At 40.1% G+C, this 19,800-nt stretch overlaps 1 protein-coding gene across 3 annotated transcripts in view; it reads left to right on the top strand.

Annotated features, from left to right (window-relative positions):
* Nucleotides 1–19,800, top strand: part of sgcz (sarcoglycan zeta) — a 979,662-nt gene that overhangs the window by 484,318 nt on the left and 475,544 nt on the right. Inside the window, exon 1 of one of the 3 annotated variants that reach the window (XM_043690318.2) lies at nt 10,620–10,753. The exons of the other annotated variants lie outside the window; for them this stretch is intronic. The gene's annotated coding sequence lies outside the window, so the exon portion shown is untranslated. Of the gene's footprint in view, nt 1–10,619; nt 10,754–19,800 lie in introns of those variants that run through there. 3 annotated transcript variants of the gene reach the window in all.

Here is a 19,800-nt window from a genome sequence, read left to right as displayed (position 1 = left end):
TATGCTTCTTTTCCAGCAGTTTCCTGTCTAGTTTCCTGTTAAGGGTTTTCTCAACCCAAAGGTACACCACACCTTCTTGAGTATTCCCTACACATCTGTCATCTTCGCAAAGAACTCTGTCAGGAGTTTTAAAGGTGGTCTTCCTTTCTGAACAACCTGTGGGCTGCTTGGAAATTTTGCTTGTGTCTAATAATTTTGAAACAGAGATTCCGCTTTGACCACAATTGGAATAATGTCAAAGGAATTACACTGATTAAGATACAATTTCTGACAACAAAAAAGTCTACATAATCACAAACACAAAATTGTCCATGGACCAGTGCAATCAGGCCACATAATAGAACATAATTGTAAATGTATTTTCTGCCAAAAATGTATTTGTTGATGAATTTAGTGTCTGAAACCCTGTGCATTTTTACTAATGCAACCGAAAATGGATTCATTATCAACATTAGTCTTAGACCTCACACTCAGTTAGATCAGTGCAATGCATTAGGAACCCTCAAATATGCTTGCATAAGTTCTGAAGGATCTGCTCATGCCTGTTATACTCCACAACACCAAAACCCAACCTCATGGCAACTTATGACCCCTGCAAACTAGGCTATGCCCCTGGCACCCACATAATCCCTCATGCCAAGCCATCACCCTTATACATCCATTCATCCACTACACACTGTGTAGAAGCAATTGATTGTACTGTGATAATCAAATAGAGTCAGAGAGTCATAGAGGTCACAGAAACAGACCATTTGGTCCAACCAGGTATCCTAAATCTATTCTCATTTTGCAGCATTTGGACCATATTCCTCCAAACCCTTCCTATTCATGCACCCATCCAGATGACTTTTAAATGGTGTTAGTGTACCAATCTCCACTACTTCCTCTGGCATCTCATTCCATACACGCATCACCTTCTGCATGAAAAAGTTGTCCCTTAGATCCCTTTTAAATCTTTCCCCTCTCAACTTAAACCTATACCCTCTAGTTCTGGACTTTCTCACCCAGGGAAAAGATCTTGCTATTTACTTTATCCATGCCCCTCATGATTTTAGAAACCTCTATAAGGTCACCCGTCAGCTGCTGAAGCTCCAGGGAAATAGCCCCAGCCTATTCACATCTCCCTATAGCTCAAATCCTCTAACTCTGGCCACATCCTTGCAAATTGTTTCTAAACCCTTTCAAGCTTCACAACATCCTTCCTATATCAGGGAGACTAGATTGCACAGAGTATTCTAAAAATGGCCTAACCAATGTCCTGTACAGCTACAACATGACCTCCCAACTCCTTTCCTTAATTGCACTGACTAATAAAGGCAAGCATACCAAATACCTTTTTTATTATCCTATCTACCTATGACCCACTTTCAAGGAACTATGAGCCTGGGCTCCAAGGTGTCTTTGTTCAGCAACACTTCCCAGGACCTTACCATTAAGTGTATAAGATTAGAGTGGTGCTGGAAAAACACAGCAGTTCAGGCAGCATCCGAGGAACAGTAATTTTTTTCTCTCTTGAAAACATCTTCAAGGCAGGCATCAAGAAAAAAATGTCTGCCTTGAAGAAGTTTTCAAGAACATTAAGTATATAAGTTCAGCCCTGATTTGCCTTTCCAAAATGCAGCACCTCACATTTATCTAAATTAAACACCATCTGCCATTCCTTGGCCCATTGGCCCATCTGCTCGAGATCCTGTTATACTCTGAGGTAGTGTTCTTCATTGTCCATGACACCTTCAAATTTGGTATGTTCTGCAAACTTACTAACCATCCCTCCGATGTTCATGTCCAAATCATTTATATAAATGATGAAAAATGTGTCAAACAGTTTCAAATAATAATTATTTAATTTCCATTTTTTGTTCAAAAATTGTTTCCTTTTTGCTCCAAGCCAAAAAAGATATTAATAGTCCTGACCTTTTGAAGAATCAATAGCAGAAACCACATGTGCTTGACACCTAGCAATAACAACGTACCAATTGCTTGTACTGCCTTAATCCAACTCTGTCTTCATGATAAAGTCCTTGCATCCTCCTGTCCCTGAGCTAGGGAGTGGACATGTCATCGTATGGCACTGGGCTACATCAATATCACATTTGCAGCATGGACCAGCAGCTTACATAGCAAACACATTGGATGTACTTCAAGCAAATGGCCAAGTCAGAAAGTCAAAAGGCATTAGTTCGTGCTGGGGTCAAGGTGGATTGCAGTCAATCAGGAGTACTGCGACAGTCAGTCATACTTGTCCAATTCCAGTCACAGTGATTGACCACAGTCAGCCATGTGCTTTACTTTGCTGAAATGTTTTGACAAGTTAACAGAAATGATTGATGTGATGTGATGTATATGGACCTCAAAGGACATTTGATACTCTGCCATGCCAAAGACTTGTGCGGAAAGTGATAGGTCATAGAATAAAAGGGACAGCAACAATGTGAATGCAAAGTTAATTGAAAAGGAAAGTAATGGTTAATAACTATTTATTGGACAGGAAGAAGTTTTGTAGAGTAAATATTTGAGTCCTTGCTTTTTCTTATACAAAAATGATATAGATCCTGGTATTCAGGAGACAATTTTAAAGTTTGTGGATAACACCAAACTTAGGAGAATTGTACTCTGTGAGAATGACAGTGTTGAACTTCAAAAGGACATTTACATGTTGAAGATGTGGGTGGATAGATGTCAGATGAGGTAATGTGTGGTGAAGTTTGAAGTAATGTCTTTGAGTACAAAGAACATGGAAAGGCAGTACAAAATAAAGGTACTATTCTAAAAGATGTGAAGGAACAGAGAGATCTGGATATATGTGTATGTGAGTCATTAAAGCTGGCAGAACAGCTATAGATAGCCGTTATAATACATACATTATTCCAGGATCTATATATAACAGGACTGAGTACAAGAGCAAGGAGGTTATTATGAACTAAGATGAGAAAATAGTGACCTCATCCAATGCATTGTGTACAGATCTTAGAACCACATGCTAGAAAGGATGTAAATGAGATTGGTTCCAGAGATGGGACACTTCAGTTACATGAAAGCTTTAGACATGTTTTGACTATTGTCCTTGGAGAGGTGAAGACTAAGAGGAGATATCATCAAAGTTTACAAAATTGTGAGGAGTCTGAACAGAACAGATATGGAGAGACTATTCCCAGTCACAGACGGATCGATATCCAAAGGCCACAGTTTTAAAGTGTGTTGCAAAAGAAGCAAATGCAAGGTGAGAAAATAAACTTTTTTGCATGCGTGCGCAACTATTGGGCACAAGTGCCTCTATTGATTGAGTATGAAGCACAGAGGACAGCTTAGTAATTATGGGGAATGAACTGAGTGAGAGTCAAAGCGTGGACATGATGCGTGCAGTCGTGAGAGCTTAACACATGACTCTTGGTAAGATGAGTGAGCAGTGGCAGAGTTAGAGTGAGTGATGGCTTTGTAAGTATGACATAGCAAAGAGAGGCTGGTGGCATTTACCCTTGAAGTTGGCAAAAGACCATTGATTTTCTTGCATTGCTGGTATTTATTTTATTCTGGACCACAGCACTTATAGAGTCATAGAGATGTACAGCATGGAAACAGACCCTTCGGTCCAACCTATCCATGCTGACCAGATATCCCAACCCAATCTAGTCCCACCTGCCAGCACCCGCCCATATCTCTCCAAACCCTTCCTATTCATATACCCATCCAAATGCCTCTGAAATGTTGTAATTGTACCAGACTCCACCACTTCCTCTGGCAACTCATTCCATATACCCACCACCCTCTGCGTGAAAAAGTTGCCCCATAGGTTTCTTTTATATCTTCCCACTCTCAGCCTAAACCTATGCCCTCTAGTTCTGGACTCCCCGACCCCAGGGAAAAGACTTTGCCTATTCACCCTTATCCAACATAGTGCCACTGTTTAAGAAGGGTGGTAAGGACAAGCCAGGGAACTATAGACCAGTGAGCTTGATGTCGGTGATGGGCAAGATGTTGGAGGGAATCCTGAGGGACAGGATGTGTGCGTATTTGGAAAGGCAAGGGCTAATTAGGGATAGTCAACATGGCTTTGTGCATGGGAAATCATGTCTCACAAACTTGATTGAGTTTTATGAAAAAGTAACAAAGAGGATTGATGAGGGCAGAGCAGTAGATGTGATCTATATGGACTTCAGTAAGGCGTTCGACAAGGTTCCCCATGGGAGACTGATTAGCAAGGTCAGATCTTATGGAATACAGGGAGAACTAACCATTTGGATACAGAACTGGCTCAAAGATAGAAGACAGAGAGTGGTGGTGGAGGGTTGTTTTTCAGACTGGAGGTCTGTGACCAGTGGAGTGCCATAAGGATCTGTGCTGAGTCCTCTACTTTTTGTCATTTACATAAATGATTTGGATGCGAGCATAAGAGGTACAGTTAGTAAGTTTACAGATGACACCAAAATTGGAGGTGTAGTGGACAGCGAAGAGGGTTACCTCAGATTACAACAGGATCTGGACCAAATGGGCCAATGGGCTGAGAAGTGGCAGATGGAGTTTAATTCAGATAAATGCGAGGTGCTGCATTTTGGGAAAGCAAGTCCTAGCAGAACTTATACACTTAATGGTAAAGTCCTAGGGAGTGTTGATGAACAAAGAGACTTTGGATTGCAGGTTCATAGCTCCTTGAAAGTGGAGTCACAGGTAGATAGGATAGTGAAGAAGGCATTTGGTTTGCTTTCCTTTATTGGTCAAAGTATTGAGTACAGGAGTTGGGAGGTCATGTTGCGGCTGTACAGGATATTGATTAGGCCACTGTTGGAATATTGCGTGCAATTCTGGTCTCCTTCTTATCAGAAAGATGTTGTGAAACTTGAAAGGGTTCAGAAAAGACTTACAAGGATGTTGCCAGGGCTGGAGGGTTTGAGCTGTAGGGAGAGGCTGAATAGGCTGGGGCTGTTTTCCCTGGACCGTGGAAGGATGAGGGGTGACCTAATTAAGGTTTATAAAATTATGAGGGGCTTGACAGGCCCAGGTGTCTCAAGGCATGACGTCCTACTGGATAGTCTTTCTGTCTACTGTCCCAATCCCAACACCAACACTTTCAAGTCTCTGTCCATTGAGTGGGAGGTGAGCTTTGCATTCTGGGCCATATTATCAGTGATAGTGATGGAGCACAACAGTATGAGGGGAAGTTCCTGCCTTGTAGTGTTTGATGTGTGTACAGCTGGGCATCTAATATGGTCCCAGTGGTTTGACCACCCTGTGGTGAGCACCTGCACTTCTTCCGCAGGGTGTAGAAACATGCTAAAGAACCAATTGAATAATTAAAATGGTGAAAGGCAGAGCACCACATCAGACAAAATTACAGGTGATTCTGCTATCATGCATGCTTCATCAGCACAAATTGGCTATAATGTGATTGATGAATTGTGGACATTGTTTGTACTGAATGGGTATAGCAATTTTCTATGAGCAATCTTCTGTAAGTGTGATTTCTACAGTGGTTTTTGCATAGCATGATTTTCCATAGAGTGAGGTTGAAGAGGAAGGCAACTGTCACATGTTTCAGAACAACCTGTACTGTTAGTTATGGCAGACCAGTTACCATGAATCATGTTCAACAAAACACTTTCACTCAAAAAGGGAAGGTTCAGCCCAAAATGCTTATTATTCATCCAGTCCAATTTTTGTGTATCCTCTACCTACTCCACACTCCTTCCTCCCTGAGATCCCATTTGATACTTAACAATTTTCTTTTTCTTTCTGCTACATTTTATAGAATGCTTCCAAACTCTTGAATAATTTTGTGGTTAATTCCTTACTTTTCTGTTTTGCTTTCCGTATTTCTGCTTCAACTTGTTTCTTTTTACTTTCTCACTTTTTTTCCTTATTCTTAACATGCATGTAAGTCCAAGATTCCTTCCTTCAATTTTACTGCTTGTAAACAAAATGTACCTGCACAATTTTTGGTTTTCATGTCGGTGTCTGTATTGTAGCTGGCTAGAAGTAGTACTCATTTGGAACACAGATCTTTGGCGCAGCAGCATGGTTGATCCATAGCTTTTGTTGTGTTCTTTGTAATCAGCCATTTTCTGATACTATGTGGAATGAGTTGAATTGGCTGAAGATTGACCTCTCTATTAGACCCCCAGGTAAAGGCTGTGACTTATCATGCATTCACATTTCTTCCTGAACATGGCTGGAAATGCCTCCATCTTGTCTTTTATACTCATATGCGGGATTCTGCCATCATTGAAGATCAATTCTCTCCCTCCACAAGTTGCTTAGTTGTGTGCAACATTTGCAATTGAAAATGGAAGGATCTGATCATTGTTTTTGGAGCTGTTTAACTTTGCCTTTGGTAAGCTGCTTCTGCTGTTTAGTATCTCATGTCGCAGTTCCACCAGGTTGTCACTTTATTTTCAGATGTGCTTTGTGTTGCTCCAGGAATGCTTTATTTAGCACAGCTCATTGGACCAGAGTTAGTCACATGATTCAATAGAAATGGAGAAGCAAGTGAAAGATACATTTAATCAACCTATTCAGATATGTTATAGCACACCTCTGTAAGAGGTAGGACTGGAAGCTGGCCTCCTGGTCCAAATGTAGTCGCACTACCACTTAGCCACAGGGGCTTGAGGATGCTGTGGTGTACTGGGCTTTGACAATACAGATTCTGGAGGGATGCAATTCTACTTGTGTGCTGTGCTCAGATCCTGACCTATACAGGAACTCAAAATGTTAGTGAAATATTGATTTTTCCAATAACCAATCAATTGTACAGTGATCACTTTGGAGTTTCATGGCATCAACTCAAACATGAGCAAGGAAACCTCCCATTGATAACCATGAATTACCCTTTACCCTTGGCTGATAAATCAATATTCAGTCATCCATGTTGAACACCATTGGCAGAAACATTGCTAGCAAGGGCAGCTACCTACTCTGGGTAGGAAACTTTGATGTCCAGCTCAAAAAGTGGCTTGGTAGCACTACTACTGATTGAACTGGCTGAGTCCTAAAGAACATAACTGTCAGACTGGGTCTGTGCCAGATGAAGAATTACACAATAAGAGGGAAAAATAAATCTGATCTTATTCTTTCCAATCTACCTGCTGCACATGTGTCTATCAATGACAATAACTTTGGGAATTACTATTATATAGTTTTTCTGTAGACAAAGAATAATCTTGTCATTAAGAATACCTTCCATCATGTTGTGTGCCACTGTTACTATATTAAATGGGATAGTCTTTAAACAGATCTAGCAACTCAAGAATAGGCATCCCAGAGAGGTGGTTCACCATAAGCAACAGCAGAATTGTATTTAACCACAATCTGTAACGTTAAGACTATACTTGTCACCCCCTCTACCATTGCCAACAAGCGTGAAGATCAATGACCATTAGACTCCATTATTAAGGATGAGATTGCAGAGTACATGGATGTGCGTGGTAAAATAGGGCAGAGTCAGGATAGCTTCATCAAGGAGAGATCATGCCTGACAAATCTGTTAGAATTCTTTGAAGAGGGAACAAGTAAGGTAGATGAAATAGAGGAAGTAGACATATTTATTTGGATTTTCTGAAGGCCTTTGACAAGGTGTCTCACACAAGGCTGCTAAAGAAGGTAAGAGCAAGGGGCAAGGTACTGGCATGGATAGAGGAGTGGCTGAGTGGCAAAGGCAGTAGGGATAAAGGTGTCTTTTTCAGGATGGTACCTGGTGGCTAGTGGAGTCCCGCAGGGATCAGTGTTGGGATCACAACTATTCACATTATACATTAATGTTCTGGATAAAGGAACTGAGGGCATTGTTGCTAGGTTTCAGATGAGATGAAGATAGTTGGGACAGGCAGTTTTAAAGTGGGGAAGCTGCAGAAAGTGGGCAAAGAAGTGGCAGATGAAACACAATGTGGGAAAGTGTAGGGTTATGCATTTTGGTGGGAAGTGTAGGGGTGCACAGTATTTTCTAAATGGGGAAAGGCTTTGAAAATTTGAAGCATAAGGACTTGGGAGTTTTAGTTACAGATCCTCTCAAGATTAGCATGCAGGTTCATTTGGCAGCTAGGAAGGCAAATACAATGTGAGCATTCATTTCAAGAGGGCTGGATTTACAAGAGCAGGGATGTATTGTTGAGGCTGTATAAGACTATGGTCACACTGCTTTGGAACATTGAGCAGTTTTGGGCCCCGTATCTAAGGAAGGATGTTCTGGTATTTGAGGGGATCGGGAGGAGGTTTATGAGAATGTTCTGGGTTTGAAGGGCTTGTCATATGAAGGATGGTTAAGGATTCTGTGTCTGTATTTGATGGAATTTAGAAGGATGAAGGAGGATCTGATTGAAACTTACAGAATACTAAAAGGCCTGGATGAAATGGACATGGAGAAGATGTTTCCATTAGTAAGAGAAACTAGAGTAGAAACCAAGGGCACAGCCTGAGAGTGAAGGGACAATCTTTTAGAACTGATATGAGAAGAAATTTCTTCAGCCACAGAGTGGTAACACTGTGACTCTTGCTGCAGAAGGCTGTGTAGGCCATGTTAGAGTGTCTTAAGAGAGAGATAGGTTCTTGGTTAGTAAGGGGATGAAGGGTTATGGAGAGAAGGTGGGAGACTAGGGTTGTGGAACGTATCAGCCATGATCAAATGATGGAGCAAACCTGATGGGCTGAATGGCCTATTTCTCCTCCTATACCATATAATTTATGCTGTAACATTGCAGGAGCAGCACCAGGCCTATGTAAAAATATACTGCCAACTTGGTGAAGCTGTTTCACTGAATACTTGTGTGGCAAACAGTGCAACCTGCAATAGGCTGGGTGTAGCATTTCCATAGTGTATGGATCAGATCTGCAGACCTGAGAATCATGAATGTTTGTGGATAATTAAACCCCTAACAGAAAGTGCAGTTTCCATAAATATCTTCATCTTCAACATTGGGGTGCCCAGTATATTAGTGCAAACAACATCCTTCATTAGCTGAAAAGCTGAAAGGATGATCCATCTTGTCTTCTTCCTGAAGCCCCCAGCTTTCACATTTACCATCTTCAATCAATTTGATTCACTCCACATGATATCAAAAACTGGCTGTGCTGTAAAGTCAATGGGTCCTGAAAACATTCCAACAATAGGACTAAAGATTTATGTTCCAGGCTAGCTGTGCCTTTAGCTAATCTGTTCCAGTTCAGGGTTGAGGAGGGGGATGGATTTTGACCTGTGATCTGTACTGTAGAAATCTGTACTTATACATACATCATGAGTTCTGGCACTCCCCAAGGATTAATCCTTTTCCTTTTTCCCAATGAAGTATTTTCCCTTGGCAACATTGTCCACAAATAAACGTTCGTTTTCATCTCTGTGTTGACGTCATTTGACTTTCCCTCCTCATCACCTCTCGATGCTGCTTATCTAACACCTCAGTTCTGAAATTCTCATCCCTGTTTTCAAACCTGTCTATAATACCACTCCTTATTTTTGTAACTTCCTCCAGCCCAGAATGCTCCAAGATATGGACACTCATCTAAGTTTAACATAAACATGGAGAGGGGGTATTTGACAGTTAAACTAAGGAATCAAACACTGTGCTGCTCTTACCTAGTTCTCTCCCTGAAGAGTTTCCTATTAAATACTAAGGCTGAACTCGGTTAATAATGGCTGCCTAGAAGTTTCCAAGGAGTTCAGCTATTTTGCTCAGATTTTATGCCATTGTAATGCAAGCGAGCAGATCGCAGAAATGCACATCTATCTCCATCGCAGTTAGCAGGTACTTTCTATCTGTACAACAGTGGCTCAAATGTCTTAGAAGAAATTCGAGGCCATAATGTCACGGCAAACAATATAGTATAAATTTTTCACTTGTGACGCTGATCATAACCCAGTCCTGGCATGGCCTCTTATAAAGTACAAAACAGCTGCACTTGCAAAACATTTTTGTGGGACTTTCATATAACTGCTTATGTTGTGTCCTCAACTGAAAAGAACACAGGGTATAGCAACTGCAGCTGTAAAATAATCCATTTTGGTGCCACTGCTTGCACATGAGAAAAACTGTAAAGTAAGGAAAGATACACAAGACTGCTCTTGTGTCCAGCAGTATTCCATTCTTACTTCACCGGAGAAGAATTCTGCTATCTTACTGACAGTCTTTTTGAAAATCAAATTCAAATGAGGCAGAAACACTATTGCCAGCAGCTCCAAGCTCTGAACTTGAGTTTGGCTTGGCCTCAGGAGCACAATGCCACTAAACGCTACCCTGTTGCCATTGGTTACAGCGCTGCTGAGCTTCTTGCTTGTAGTTTATTTGCATCTTCGCTTTTGAAATTAACCTCCATTCCTAATATTGAAATGCTGTTTCCAATATTTAATCATGCTCTGTATTTTTTTTTTCTGTGAATAAACTTTTGTAAGAACCTAAGAGATTCAAGTTATGAAATATTATTCATTGAATTGTTTTTTTTTAATTCATTCATGGTTCATCAAATCGCTAGTGTGCTTGTAACTGTTATTTTTGAGAAACATAGCTGAGAGCCTTGGCCAGTCATATGCTTTGCCTCCAACCAGGTTTATTTTTTGTGCAGCCTTAAGCTTGGGTGCTGCTGCTTTTTTTAAATCTAAGGATACAGAGCAGTGAGAGCAGCGTATGAGAGAATAAGAACACTTATATTGGCTGAAATGCAAACAGGAGAAACGTGTAAAGGCAGAAAGAGATGTGACGGAGAGACAAAGGATTGAAAATTAAACAAAATCAGTATGAGATAGGAAGCAAGAATAAATGAAGAAGGACAAAAGGTAAGAAAAGTTTGAAGTAAGATTACAGTAAAATATAAATAAAGTTAAAGACATGGAAAAGATAGGCAATAGAATATAGTGTAATGGCATGCATTTGCATTATCTGTACAAATAGAAAGAACAACTGCAAATGCTCATAGGTTGAATGACCAGGGCACTGCAGATAGTTTTCAAAATTGTCACCCTTACTGATACTACTGTAGGTGCTATGGAGAACTGGAAGGGATAAAATGGTGTCGGTTGTGCTGCTGACCACTTCAGCTTATCCCACATATATCTCATACTAGATTGGCACTATTATTGGCGTGCCATATATATGCTATTAGCGTGCGGGGAGATGGATAAGAGACATTAGCATGTCTATGAGACTCAGTGTATACAGAATACTTGCCCTCAGCTACATGAGGAATGTGTTATTTAATGTACAGGCATTTAACTTATAGGACTGATTTTGATTTACTTCTGCTCTGGAGAAGTTTGTGGAAGTATTGTGCTTTCTTTTGCAAGCTCCCTGGTAAGCTCAAACACTCATTCAGAGAAGCAGAGGATTGCAAAGTGGAGTGCAATAAAAGGCTCAGCAGCAGAGCAAGGCCCAGCTAACAATGAGTGGGAGCTGAGAGAGAGTGAGGCACATGTTTAAAAAGCACAGTGTTAGAGCAGCCTTCTGATCAGGAGGAGTGACAACTGAGCAAGTGTGAAGTGGAATAAAACTCAAGGTAGTGCAGACCCGAGATCAGGAAAACTGGGAACTGAATAAGAGTAGAGCAGAATAAAAGACAATGACAGAATAGGCTTATGGCCAGTAATGAGCACAAGCAGAAATGAGAAAACTGAGGTTGGAGCAGAGAAGAAAGCAATTGCGGGACTACGATCACTGATTATAGTAGTTACTAAGTAAGGACATCAGATAAAAAAAACTAGAATAATTAAATTGTGTTTTAGGTCTTAAATTTGTTGTTAAAATCTTAAGTTTTACTTCTGATCAATTTACTTAGCAGTCCAATAAATAGAGGCATAATACTAAAAATCAGGTGGAAATTGGAGAGCTAGGTAGTAGATTGAATGCAGGACCTCAAAGGTTGTAATCTCTGGATTATTGCCTGTGTTAGTGAGTATCTGAATAGGTGGATAGAATGTATGAAAGGTATGGCTAAAGATTTGGAGCAGGAGAGATAGCTTTAGATTTCTGAATCATTGCATTTGTTTCTCAGGAAGGTGGGACTTGTGCAAAACTGACAGGTTATACCTAAACTGGAATAGAATGAGGCCAACATCCTTACAGGTTGCTTGCCTGTGCAGGTGATGGTGGTTTAAACTAATTTGGTGGGGAGATGTGAAACATGTTGAAAATACAGTAGGAGGTGATGCATAGACAAGTATAGCAGATGAACAATGTCAGTCGAGAAGGCAGTACAAATATCATGAGGTTGAAGCACAAGGCTGGATGCTTACTTTCAAGACTGCTCACAAGAAAATAAGGCAGATGAGTTGAGGGTGTTGATTAACACATGGGAATCTTCGCCTTCATGAGACATGGTTGAGAGAGGACCAAGACTAACAGATCAGGATATTTCAGGGGTGGGGGTTTGATGGGGGTGCAGAGATGTGAGAGTGGGGTGGATGTCAAAGAGAAGGTGGTGATGCAATATTGATTAAGGAGTCAATTACTGCAGTAAATTGGGATCTTTTCTTAGAAGGTCCCTCAAATGAAGTCATATGAGTAGAATTCTAAACCAGAAAGGGTGCAATGGTGTTGCTGGGGGTGTACTATAGACCCCCTAAACAGTTTGGGAGTGTTAGAAAGGCAGACATGGAGGCAAACCTCAGAGAAGTGTAAAAACAAGGTTGACACCAGCACATCCACAGTTACCCACAGTTACAGAACTCAGCAGACACTCCCTAAAAATATAAGGAAATACTAGTAGAGGATTTCAACTTGCCCAATATTAACTGGGATAGACAAAATGTAAAAGACTTGAGGAGGCAGAATTCTTAAACTGTGTCTAGGTAATCTTTTTGAACCAACATGTAGGAAGGCATAATACTAAAAGTCAGGTGGAAATTAGAGAGCGAGGTAAGAGATTAAATGCAGGACCTCAAAGGTTGTATTCTCTGGATCACTGCCCATATTAGTGAGCATCTGAATAGGTGGATAGAATGTTTGAAATGTATGGCTAAAGGTTTGGAGCAGGAGGGATAGCTTTAGATTTTTGGATCACTGGATTTGTTTTTCAGGAAGGTGGGACTTGTACAAACGTGATAGGTTATACCTAAATTAGAATAGAGGCCAACATCCTTGCAGGTTGTGGGAATGCTGGACCTAATGTTAGGAAATGATACCGAGAAAGTATTAGATGTGGATGTGGAAGAACATTTCGGTGATAGTGATCATAATTCAGTAAGATTTAAGGTAATTATGAATAAGGACAAAGATGGACTGGAAAAAAGTTCTCAACTTGAGGTAAGACATGAAGTGGCAGAAGCTACTTTGAAGGAAAATCTACATCTGAGCAGTGGGAGACATTCAGAAAGGTGATAGTGGGAGTACAGGGCCAACATATTTCTGTAAAGGTGAATGGTAGTATCAATTATGCCAGATACAGATACAGATACAGATACAGATAAGATACAGAAAGCTCAAAACAGCAGGTGCCCTGAGAAGTATAAAAGTGCAAAAGGTTTTTATTTTAAATAGAAATTAGGAGAGCAAGGTGTTTAACAGGGGCAAAGAAATAACTAGAGAAAATGTAGAAGTCATTATGGACCAAATGGCAATTTGTGTGCGGAGCTGGAAAACATAGATGAAGTTTCAAATGTGTATTTTGCATCTGTATTCAGGATAATGTCTGTCTAGAGCATGGGGTGGGGGTGTGAAGGAGGAGGATATGGACAGGGGAACGGCGATATACTTGAATAGATAAACACTGAGATAGAGGAGGTGTCAGTAGTTTCAGCAGGCTAGAAAATGGATACATACCTAGACCCAGGTGAGATATATCCAAGGCTGCTGTGGGAGGCAAATGAGGAGATTGCAGGTATTCTAACATTAATTTTCAAATCCTCTCTGGTCGCCGAAGGGGGAGCCAGAAGTTAGGACAGCTAATTATTCATGAAGGGTTGTAAGGTTCAACCAGGAAATTACAGGCCAGTCAGTCTAATATTTGTGGCAGGGAAACAATTGGAAAAAATTCTGAGGGACAGAATTAATCTCCACTTGGAGAGTTAGGATTAGTCATGAATAGTCAGCATGATAAGTAGAAAGTCAGTAAGGAGGAGATCATGTCTAACAAATTTGACTGAATCTTTCAAGAACATGCGTAGGTGGTGTAGATGAAGGTATTACACTTGTTGTAGTCTATACAGACTCCAGAAAGGCTTTTAACTTGGAGGTTAGTGTGTTACCACCTAGGTCATGAGATCTTATTTTGAATAGTAACTTGATGCACTTTCCCAAATGTCTTGGAATATGGACTGGTCTTATGCCATGCTAAAACAATGCTCCTGATATCAGGGGAGGCTTGAGTACATTCTAGAATCTGTCTTCAAGCTTATGATGGTCTGTTTCGCCAGTTAACATGATCTTGGGTTTCAGCTCCACTTTTCTGCCTGCTCCACATATCACCCGATTCCCTGAGAAACCAAGCCTTTGTGTATCTAAGCCTTAATTGTATTCGACAATGGAGCATCCACATCCTTTGGGGTGGAGAACTCTATACGTTTCACAATCCTTTAACTGAAGCAATTCACTGCACTAATCACAACCTGCCAATTTATATGTTTCTTTTTTATGGTCTTTGTTCTTCCATGGAATGTGGGCATTACTGACAAGGCCAACATTTGTTTTTTCATTCTCAATTACCTTTGAACTGAGTGACTTGTTATACCATTTCACAGGGAGTTATGATGAACCACATTGCTGTGTATCTGGAGGTTTTTGTCAGCTATACCAGATGAGGATGTCAGATTTCTTCCCCTAAATAACCCTTTTGAGTCAGATGGGATATTACAACAATCGGTCACTGTCATTAAGGCTAACTTTATCTTTGCGTTGCATTAATTGAATTCAAATTCTAGTAGCTGCCATGCAGATTTAAACTCATGTCCCCAGGTTATTTGCTGGACCTCTGCATTATTGCCACCATTTCCCTCAATGTTGCTTCGGTTTTCAGCTCTGCAGTCCAGGAGATGAGTTGTATTTAACTTAAAATGTTAACTCTGTTTCCCTTTAACACTATTTTATTTCAGATCTCCAACAGCTTCGAATCGCTGCATTCTGTCTGTTCTGAACATCAATCCTCTAACATTACTACTAATGCCCCAATTTCATGTTTCTTATTTCACACATAAAGTTTTCGTGGGCACAATATCAATCGTCCTTTGGAATCCCAGGTGTGCCATATTTACTAGTCCACCCAATGAATTACATCCTCAAAATAACAAATAAATTTGGCAGATACGATTTTCCTTTTATAAAGCCATGTTGATTTGATCTCATTGGACTATGCTTTTGTATGTGTGTTGTTAAGTGTTCTTCAGTAATAGATTCCAGCACTTTCTGATCTCTGTTGGGCAAAGTCTGTAATTAATTGTTTTTTCTCTTTTCTTGAATAGTGGTGCTACATTTGCTAACTTCAAATTTGTTGGGACGATTCCAGAATCTAGGGAATTTTGAGCAGTTATAGCCAGAACATTCACCACATCTGCAGCTAACTTATTTTGAACCTGTGGACATAGATGGTCAGAACTTTTGGAATTTATCAGATTTTAGTTCTTTTCATGTCTCAAGTACTTTATCTCGGAGAAAAGACATATTTTGTTACAGCTTTTCATCTTACATTCATCAGAATATTTGAAAGTGTAGCAATGTTAGAGTCCAACATCATTTTATACTGTTTAAGAAGAGAGAGCTGAATGGTTGGTGAGTGGTCTGTGGTTGACAGATTGATAGGTTGTGGTGAATGCACAAGTCAGATGATAACTGACAGTTAATTGCCAAACTTGGATTGCAGATTACACCTCCAGCTAAGAAATACTGAATGCTTGACAGTTTCTTCCAGGCTTTGTTTAAATTTTAAACCAGGAAATGTCTTAGAGTCATAGAGTTATACAGCACAGAAACAAACCCTTCCTTCCAACACATCCATTTCCAACCAGATATCCTAAATTAATCGAGTATCATGTGCCAGTATTTGGCCCGTATTCCTTTCAACCCTTCCTATTCATGTGTCCATCCAGATGCCTTTTAAATGTTGTAATTGTACCAGCCTCCACCACTTCCTCTGCTGCTCATTTCATAAATGCATCATCCTCTGTGTGAAAAACTGTGCCCCTGGGTCCCTTTTAAATCCTTCCCCTCTCACCTTAAACCTATGCCTTCTAGCTTTGGAGTCACCTATTCTGGGGAAAAGATCTTGACTTTCAACCCTGTCCATGCCCCTCATGATTTTATAAATCTTGACAAGGTCATCCCTCAGCCTCGGATACTCCAGGGAAAAAAGTCGACTTTGCTCAGGGCATTGACCTTAGAAATGAATGGACAAATGGCTGTACCCATTTAGTTGAGCTGAAACAGGTGCAGTGCATGTACATATGTTTTTCTGTTCGTGTGGTGTTTCCCACTAACACGATACAGCCACCAAGCAAAAACAGCATTCTGCCAATCACACATATGAGTAATGTGGCTTATGAACTTCAGTGATAGTGTGAAAACCTATTGCATGCAAACCTATGAACAGAGGAACATAAATTTCTACCTGTTAATGTACCTTTTCATGGACAGGTCTCAGGTGGGAAATTGAGAATTGCCTCCAGTTCTGGTCCCTTTCAAGATGGAACACACTCACCATCATCCAAATGTCTGTTGTCTCAGTCACTTTAATCATGACTATTCCTACTATAATAGATTCTGCCCTTGCCCCCAACACTCGATCTCTGCAACCCTTGGGCTTCCCCATTCAATCCCTGCCCTGAAACTCCATCAATACCTCCACTCTGGGTTTTAGGATGTAGATACTGGAAACCACAAAACTATTGGCCAAAAACTCAGCCAATTGCTCTCTGGGGTGGTGTTTCCTCCCATGAGGGAGATAGCATTTCCAGTCAATAAAAAGTCAGAATATTAAAAGCCTATGAGGTCATCAGCATCCTAATTTACTTCTGGCTATGCTCAGATAGTCATAACATATCAGATTAGATTCCCTACAGTGTGGAAACAGGCCCTTCAGCCCAACCAGTCCACACCGACCCTCTGAAGAGTAACCCACCCAGAACCATTTTCCTCTGACTAATGCACCTAACACTATGGGCAATTTAGCATGGCCAATCCACCTGACTTGCACATCTTTGGACCATGGGACGAAATGGAGCAAACGGAGGAAACCCATACAGACACAGGGAGAATGTGCAAACCACACAGTCACCTGAGTCTGGAATCGAACCTGGGTCCCTGGTGCTGTGAGGTATCAGTATTAACCACTGAGTCACTGTGCTGAATAATTCAGTTGAAATTATTTATATTTCTTGTTTTAACTGTGGAACAGAGGCCACTGCACTGTGTGAAAAGGCAGTTGGTTTTGTGATCTGGTGGTAAAGGATGGAAAATGGTGGTTTCCGCAGTAGTTCGTAGGAACTCTTTGTTTCAATTATTGTTTGCCTCAGCAACACCTCACTTCTAAACGTGTTTTTATAATCAGGAAAGCATCAAAAAACTGAAGAAGAACGAGCTTGCCAGTACCAAAAGATAAACATCAGTCAAACCACGAACAATGCTATTCATCAATACCAGCTCGAAGAGACTGCTTCTCAAAAGTTGACCTCTGAAAGGATGTACATAACTGTTGATATTCAGTCCAGAGGTGAATGACATCATGGATGTAATCCATTATCTCCTGAGATAGACAGATGGATGCAGTACTGCCATGTTCCATGATGAGAAGTAGCACTAACTTGGGTGACAAACTATGATGTTGTCTTTCTTTTCATCGTTTTATGGGCTATGTCCGCTGAAGGAACAGCAGGTCGAGTTGTCAGTTTCTAACTGTGGGTAACAGAACCGAAATCCAGGGATGCAGTCTTGCTGCTCACTTTTTGGTTTCTTGCTAATGTTAATCCTGCCCCATTTTAGATAATATCACCAAGAAGAATCGATCCCCAAGAATCAAAAATTGAAAAATAAATGGAACTGGGAATAGACCAAAAACAATTGAACACTCAACTAAAGATGAGTAGTTCTAACAATGTCTTGCTACAGAAAAATGATCTTTCATATCTGAAGTGTTAATCTTTTTGAGTACATCCTCTGAAAAATCAGCAACTAAATTTAATGGGATAAAGTGTTCATGACATGCTTACAATATCCTCACATTACTTCAATGGGAAATCATTGGAAACACTAAAGAAATGTATTTTCTTTCAAGGTTTCAATGAAGAAACTTCAGGAAGATTTACCTTGAATGAGTTGTCTCTGCATCCATTCTTCATTAATACATCTTTACAGACAAAATGATCCCTGACAGTTTTGACTGCAAGGAAGTTATTAGAGTCCATAGATTATAGTTTTTAGAAATTATAGATTGCAGGAATTAGTTTACCATTCGAATATTCATTATCTTTTTAGTAAATGTGAATTCAATTATCTCCTCAGACATAGATATGCTCTAGTAATACAACATAATACAGCTAGCATATGCCCACTTATGCTGATGATTGCTGCTAAGCTTTGTTTAAAGTTTGAACCAGATAGATTGACTTTGGTCAGGGCCCTTAGAAATGAACCTGTGAATGGCTGCAACCCATTCTGTTGAGTTGAAGTAGGTGCAGTGCACATACATGTGCCTTCTGTCTAAGTGCTGCTTGCCCCTACTAACAGGATACAGCCATCAAGCAAAAATGACATTCTGCCAATGGCACAAATAGAAATGTGGTATATGAATTTCAATGCTGGTGTAATGCCAGGTATATAGACTGATCATATCAAATAGTATATCCTTTCAGTTTTTAGCAATAGGCAAGGTACTGAATGTTTCCAACCAGCCATGCTTGCAAAATTCACAACGGCGTTCAACAATAGATGTGACTTGCAGTTAGATAACATTCTTTGCATGATCGTGAATTTGTGAAGAATTATGCTGATAACTAATTTAGGTTTGTCATTTGGGCTCATAATGTGAAGTACTTGCATTAACTGGAGGTGCATATATATTAATATGCGGGTTCTTCAAAGACAGAAAGAACATGTGCAGTTGGTAGTTTCAACTGAACAAAATAAATGTATGACTATTTACTTCTCATGTCCTTACCAATCTCAGTCAACCTACCTGGTTCAAAAGTTAAACATAACCTGACAATTAATTGCCAATTAGCATTAAAGCACTTATACTTCAGGTAATACCATTACCAATCAAACTGTGCTTCACAATCAATCCGCATGTTCCTCTCAGGCAGTATTAATCGTGGTTTTCCCTTTGAATTGGCATTCTTGTGAAATGTTATAATGAATGCAAGAAAGAAAGCTTCTACAAAATGTCTTTTTAAGCAATATTCATATCATTAATTCATTTTTAAAACTTTGATTATACTTATCACTTGAATGACAGCAGCATTCAAAGCTAAGAAACCACAGCAGAGCAGATCAGTTTCATTTGAAAAAGGATCCCAAATACAGTCCTTATCATAAGCAAAGAGCCTAGTTGGTTTCAGACTGTGACAGTGCGTGTAGAGGAGAAATGAAGCACAGGTGGTGACAGAGCAAAAGACAGTGGGCTTCATTCTCCCAAATGTTTTACTTCAGGAAATTATAATTCATCAAAAACTTGAACACAGGACAGCAGTCAGACAATGCAGTTGGAGTTCAAAATTCAAGAAACTTCTCCATTTGACAGATGGATGTTTTTGTATCAATATGGAAGCTATTGCCAAGTCTCTGGACAATATCATCAAAGAACAATATGGAGATAAGCATTAGGAGGGGCTAAGTTTAGATCCTTGTTGGACTATATGAAGTTATCCTGATCATAGGTGCTGATACTTTGTGGTGTCTGTCAGCTCTG

The sequence above is a fragment of the Chiloscyllium plagiosum genome, unplaced genomic scaffold (assembly GCF_037043375.1).
Source record: "Chiloscyllium plagiosum isolate Xiang-an unplaced genomic scaffold, Cpla_swu_hap1 HiC_scaffold_1, whole genome shotgun sequence".
NCBI lineage: Eukaryota > Metazoa > Chordata > Chondrichthyes > Orectolobiformes > Hemiscylliidae > Chiloscyllium > Chiloscyllium plagiosum.
Note: the sequence above shows the minus strand (reverse complement) of the source record. Positions and strands in the feature narration are given on the sequence as shown.